The sequence below is a fragment of the Limulus polyphemus genome, unplaced genomic scaffold (genome assembly GCF_000517525.1).
Source record: "Limulus polyphemus unplaced genomic scaffold, Limulus_polyphemus-2.1.2 Scaffold9086, whole genome shotgun sequence".
NCBI lineage: Eukaryota > Metazoa > Arthropoda > Merostomata > Xiphosura > Limulidae > Limulus > Limulus polyphemus.
The window spans coordinates 1-6475 of NW_013674696.1; the positions used below are offsets into that span (position 1 = coordinate 1).

At 34.3% G+C, this 6475-nt stretch overlaps 1 protein-coding gene across 1 annotated transcript in view; it reads left to right on the forward strand.

Moving 5' to 3' along the window:
* The first annotated feature begins 220 nt into the window (after window positions 1-220).
* Window positions 221-6475, forward strand: part of LOC106475741 (growth factor receptor-bound protein 10-like) — a 24517-nt gene continuing 18262 nt past the window's right edge. The window contains exon 1 of the mRNA XM_013936415.2: window positions 221-361. The gene's annotated coding sequence lies outside the window, so the exon portion shown is untranslated. The remainder of the gene's footprint in view (window positions 362-6475) is intronic.

The window sequence follows — 6475 nt, forward strand, 5'->3', positions numbered from 1 at the left end:
GTAGATTGGTCAAGTAAATCGGGTATAACAGGAGATGTTTAGTAGTAGATTGGTCAAGTAAATCGGGTATAACTGGAGATGTTTAGTAGTTGATTGGTCAAGTAAATCGGGTATAAGAGGAGATGTTTAGTCCATCATTAATCTTCCCCAAGTTTAATCCAACGATTATGCTCGAGGCACCCACTGTTGTGACGAAATACTCATCCTTTCATGACGTCAGTTCGTTTAACAGCGCTAGCACTACGCAGTAAACATCGTTGTTGTTGCTGTTAATTCAATAGCTCGTGAAAGGAAACGTGGGTCAGTTTAAGTTCGTAGGGTGGAACAGGTGTTTTGATTAGGACTAGTGTGCGCCATGCAGGTAATAAAAACTTTTGTATTATATTGATGACAAAAGTAATATTCAGGTAGAACAAATAGGAATTCATTTTCTTAAAATACTGGCTATCGATTAGCGAGAAGAGTAGATATAAAACATACAGCGACATCTGTAGATTTTATGTACAAATAGCTGTATTGTAGCATGAAACTATAAAACTTCTCCAATTTTCCAAGTCGTCATAACTATTGTACCCCAACTTTCAACTTAAGTTGTGATTTTGTTAAAGAAAAAAGTTTGAAAACGTTCTTTATTTAAAGTTTTTAGTATTTCTTGTGTTAAGTTATATTAACTTATTATTATTATAATATATAATTATAAGTTTGAGGACGATATATATATATAACCTTAATTGAATTGAAAGTTATTGATATTTAGAAATGAATTCACTTTCCTTGGTAGACGCACTGCTACGAGGTTTAGCTACAAAGTATGTTTTCTGTAATATTGATCAGACCAATTCTAGAAACAAAGCATTGTTATATAGCTTTCTTTAGAACTGTGGACAGTTTCAACATCTACTTGTTCTTACGTGTGTTCCTCCCTAATCAACTTTTCGATTGTAACTGTTACGTGATGTTGACCCATACCTTTTCGATTTGTAACTGTTACGTGATGTTGACACATACCTTTTCGATTTGTAACTGTTACGTGATGTTGACACATACCTTTTCGATTTGTAACTGTTACGTGATGTTGACACATACCTTTTCGATTTGTAACTGTTACGTGATGTTGACCCATACCTTTTCGATTTGTAACTGTTACGTGATGTTGATCCATACCTTTTCGATCTGTAACTGTTACGTGATGTTGATCCATACCTTTTCGATTTGTAACTGTTACGTGATGTGGACCCATACCTTTTCGATTGTAACTGTTACGTGATGTTGACCCAATATTATTGGTCGAAACGCTGTAATCATTAAAACAGAGCTTGCTTACTGTAAAAGTTGTTGTTATTATATATTTTTGAATTAATTATGTCAAAGATTCATCCCCTCTTTTTTTCAAAACAGCTAAAAAGGATATTTAAGTTATAAGTTGTTTTGATAAACTGGCAAAAAACTAACCAAAAAGACTGTCAGCTACGGTCTGTGTTTTGGGAAGTATTGAACACACTAATTGGATGTTAGTTTTAGGAAGAAAATCCACTTGCTATTCGGCTACGTTTGTCTAAGTTTGTTTTTCCGTCATATCAGTTAGCTAGAGATAAGCAGGATTGGGAAACAAACATATAATTATTGGCTCAGTGATCTTCACCGGTAAATATTAGTGGGTAGTTTATACGTATTCACGTGCGTATACGTCGCCAGGAATGATCTGTAATAATCATATTTCACGTAGCCTATTTAAAATAAAAATATTATTGGTAAAATAAAAGTAACTCATCCTAAAATACCCTTCTTTCTACCCTAACAGAACATTTAATGAATTTATGATGCTAGAAAAACACGTAGGTTGAAAAAAAACTGAGCCAAAAATTTAAAAAACCCGAGCGCACGGGTTATAGGGTTTTGTATTTTTGTCATAAATAAAAGAAATACTGTATTGAACGTTCATAAAGTTGTCAATAATTTAAAAAAAATACAAATATTTAAATGCTATAAACAGGGGCGTTATTTGCCCCTCCTGACTTGCAGGATATAATATGATCACGTGTAAGATGATCGAAGTTTTCGATATGTTGACACAACTTTGTCTCTTCCCCATGATGTTTCTGTAAAGTGGGAATTTTCAAGACCCCCCTCAACTGAAATGAAGTATTCTGTGTGAAGGAAATCTTATTTTGTCAGGATACTCGATACACATTCTACGGTTCGAATCCCGTCACCAAATATGCTCGCCCCTTTTAACTGTGGGGGTGTTTTTTATAACGTGATGGTCAATCCAACGTTTCGCTGATAAAAGAGTAGCCCAAGAGTTGGTGGTGTTGACTAGTTAGTTGTCTTTCCGTAATCTCGAGTAGCTTTGCGTGAAATTCAAAAACCAAACAAGATTATTTTGTAGACTCTACCACACAACCACTAAAATGTAAAATTCAATAACCAAACAAGATTATTTTGTAGACTCTACACACTTTGGTGGTTGCGTGAAATTCAATAAACAAATAAGATTATTTTGTAGACTACACACTTTGGTGGTTGTGTGAAATTCAATAAAGAAACAATATTACTTTTTAGACTGTATACACTTTGGTGGTTGTGTGAAATTCAATAAACAAACAAGATTATTTTGTAGACTCTACACATTTTAGTGGTTGTGTGAAATTCAATAAACAAACAAGATTATTTTGTAGACTCTACACATCTTTGGTGGTTGTGTGAAATTCATAAACAAACAAGATTATTTTGTAGACTCTACACACTTTGTGGTTGTGTGAAATTCAATAACAAAGAAGATTATTTTGTAGACTCTACACACTTTGGTGGTTGTGATAAATTCAATAAACAAACAAGATTATTTTGTAGACTACACACTTTGGTGGTTGTGTGAAATTCAATAAAGAAACAATATTACTTTTTAGACTGTATACACTTTGGTGGTTGTGTGAAATTCAATAAACAAACAAGATTATTTTGTTGACTCTACAAATTTTGATGGTTTCTGCCCACTGATGTTAGCGATCTTAAAACAAAAGTGAAATTTTAAAGCCCTTTTTTGCCTTTCCAGTAGCACAGCGGTATGTCTGTTTCGAAACCCGTGGTGGGCAGAGCACAGATAGCCCTTTGTGTAGCTTTGTGTTTAACAACAAGAATAACAACAGCCTTTTCGTACTTCTTGACATTTATTTGGGGAAGGTTTTAAACGTAGCTGCTTTAGAAATTTTTATAATTGTTGAATAACTTCTTATCAGTTTAGATCTTTATTGAGATTTCAGAAGAAGAAGAAAAAAACCCGTCAGTGACTTACATCCTACAAAACTAAGGATATTTGGAGTTGGGTAATCATTTTATTTGCACGTGACTACCACGATGCCAGAATTTGTATTTTTCTTTAACTACCTCTTTTTGTTTGATGTCACGAGGTTGTGTCCTAAAATAAATCTTCAACTAAAAATATATATTTACGTTTACTACACCTACGTTTTCTGATAGCGAAACTTACGATTGGTGCTTTTGTAAAATATGTAAGTAGATCTATACTGTCAGGGGACGTCACAGTGGTTGCGATAATATCCATATTAAATCTACTTTTCGCTGTCTGTTTATTCTCTGGCATCTCGGTGGGTCAACGGTAAGTTTCGCAGCTACAACTCAAAATTTGTGTTTAATAACAAACAACCAAACATGTTTATCCTTCGTATCATGAAAAAATAAACATTATTCTCCTTGGGGGTCGACTAGTAACTAGCGTACTGAATTACAGATCATTGGGTCCAAGGTTCGAGACGTAATGCCGCAGAACACGCTCCACATTTTCAACTGTGGATGCGTTCTGCTAATTGTAAGCTATATTTTTTATGTTGTAATTTGTTTGTTAGCCTGAAGGGAATATGACTTTAACATAGACCTAGAACGCTTTGAAAATTCTGAATTGACGTCAATTTTTTCTCGTACTTTCGAAGCTAGATTATAAATACGGGACAATATTTCGAGAGAGAGAGAGAGCGTGAACTGGAAGATGATCATGGAGATAAATAATTATTTTAAAATGGTGAGTTGAATCAGTCAGTGCGTTTTCTTGAAATATTTGGATCTCTGCTTGTTATCGTTGATTTTTCATTGGTCCTGGTATTGTTAGAAAGGTTTGAACGTCATTTGTAACGTAGGCCTACAAGAATTTACAACAATGTGCAAGTGTTCAGGCTTGTCGAAACGTTAAAGGAGGAATAAAGTAATGTGTGATCGTTAAGTGGTTTGTCTGTTTTGAAGTTAAGTACAAAGCTACACAAAGGACTATCTGTGCTCTGCCCACCACGGGTATCGAAACCGGATTTCTAGCGTTGTAAGTTCGCAGACATACCGCTGTGCCACTGGGGGACGATCGGTAAGTGGACTGAAGGTTTTATTATTTTCATCAGATAATGTTAAAGAACCCGCCAACGAAAGAACATCGTTACTACAGCACATATTTTTATACATAAGCTATTTGTTTTTAGTTGAGCACAAAGCTACACAATGAGATATCCGTAGTTTGCCCACCAGTATTTAGCTTATGTAGAGGCCTAAATTAATGTCTATAAAACAAAAATCCAATTTTGGAATTAAGCTTACTAATTGCTATTGGGTTTCCTTATTAATTTTGTATATAAAACAAGTTATTTAATTTATTTTTCAGATCATTATATTTAGCTTAATATGAGGTAAAAAATGTAACATTACTCGGCAAGATGTAATATGTAGAGTCCACCGGTAGTGAAAGGTGTTGTTGCGTCAGCGAGTCACGTGACTACTGTGACGCAGCGTTTCTAGAACTATCGTGTACTTTGGCGAATGCTCTAGTAATTACTAGATATAGGGCAGGCTGGTATATAAAAGAGGGTAATGTAATGTGTGCGTAGATAGTGAGTAACTGATCTGCAGTCAGAAATATTATTGAGCACGTTCGTCGTTATAGCGTTTGTTTAGCGCGATTGTTGAAGTTGAGTGTATCGGTATAGTTGTATTCGGAAAGAATAAACCAATTTTTATTAAGAAAGAACTTGTGTCACTTAAGTTTCGTCGGAACGAAGTTACGGAAAATCAATTAACAAACGGAGACGTAACAGTATGAAACAAGTCGGTAATTTGAGGTTTAATACGTTAACTTGCAGTTTTGACAAACTTTTTTTTTCGAAGACTGTACATCAAATTATAGAGTGGTTCCATTTTATACCAATGACTGTAGTTTTTTTAGCTATTACAAAAATTTCCATAAGTGTTACTGTCTCACTGATATTTCTTTCATAGCTAGTATTAAGCTTTGATTATTTTGAAATTGACAGATTACTTACTGACTTACTGAGAAACAAAAATTTGATAGTTTATTAGAAAACTACTTAAAATAATAATAATGTCTTGTCCCTAATAAAGGTAACAAATCTAAAACTCTGGCCATGTTTTAAAATTCAATTTTCTTAAAATTTAAAGCAGAGTTTATCTATTCTTTTTTTTTTTTTACACCTCCAAAATATGTACTTCCGGGCGTTTTCCCTATCAAATTAATGCCGGCCATGCTGAAACTCACTCGTTAAAAAATTCTTAAAAGAACAAAACAATATTTTGATTTTCTACTTTCAAGTTTGTATTATAATACTTTCTCAGAAGTTGTAATTCTAACAACCCCCCACCTTCACAGTGGCTCAGAGGAAAGCTTATAACGCTAAAAATTTGGTTTCGTTCTCTGATAAGAGTATAGCGTCACTAGCCCACTGTATAGCTTTGCGCTTAACAACAAAACGGAGTATCCCACTAGCCCTACTTTCATTGTCGCTTGGATACGCGACCTGTTTACGCGAGGGTAAGTAAGACGACCTCTAACTTCTAAGAGTCGAACTAATTGACTTGAACAATAAACTGATGAGTCAACGAGGAAGGAGCTATCAACAACAAATCGGGATTGGTGTAAACGTATCCAACTATGATGGTGAAATAAGCGAGTAGATATCTCAAAAATACAAACGTAAACTTATGGAAAAGAGCAAAATGTAAAAAAAATATTATACTACAATAAAATACAATTGGTTTTGAGGTAGACAGTACACTGAATATTTATACTGCTGTGCACTAAACTTGATTATAGAAAATAAATACCAGAAAATATGTGATTTTGAAGAAGTTAATCTTGCAAGGAAGTTTATCTAGTTGGATATACTACATTGAGCTTCTGATGCAGTGGCGTATGTAGGCTTAACTAAGGCCACGTGGCAAGCACGTTCTTCTTATCTTTTATAGCTACAACAGTATATTTAATTAGCGATATTGATTACCAGTTTGGTTTATGGTGTACAGAGGTAACTTGCTGTGCTCGAAAGTTAATATGATTTAAGTAAGTAAAATAATACATTAATGGTTATAACAAATAAAATCGTGTTTCCCATAATTTCGTATGGTATAATGGCGGGGGCAGGTTGGGGTGGGGATACAGGGAGCTTGTAGTTGTTGATTAGTAGGG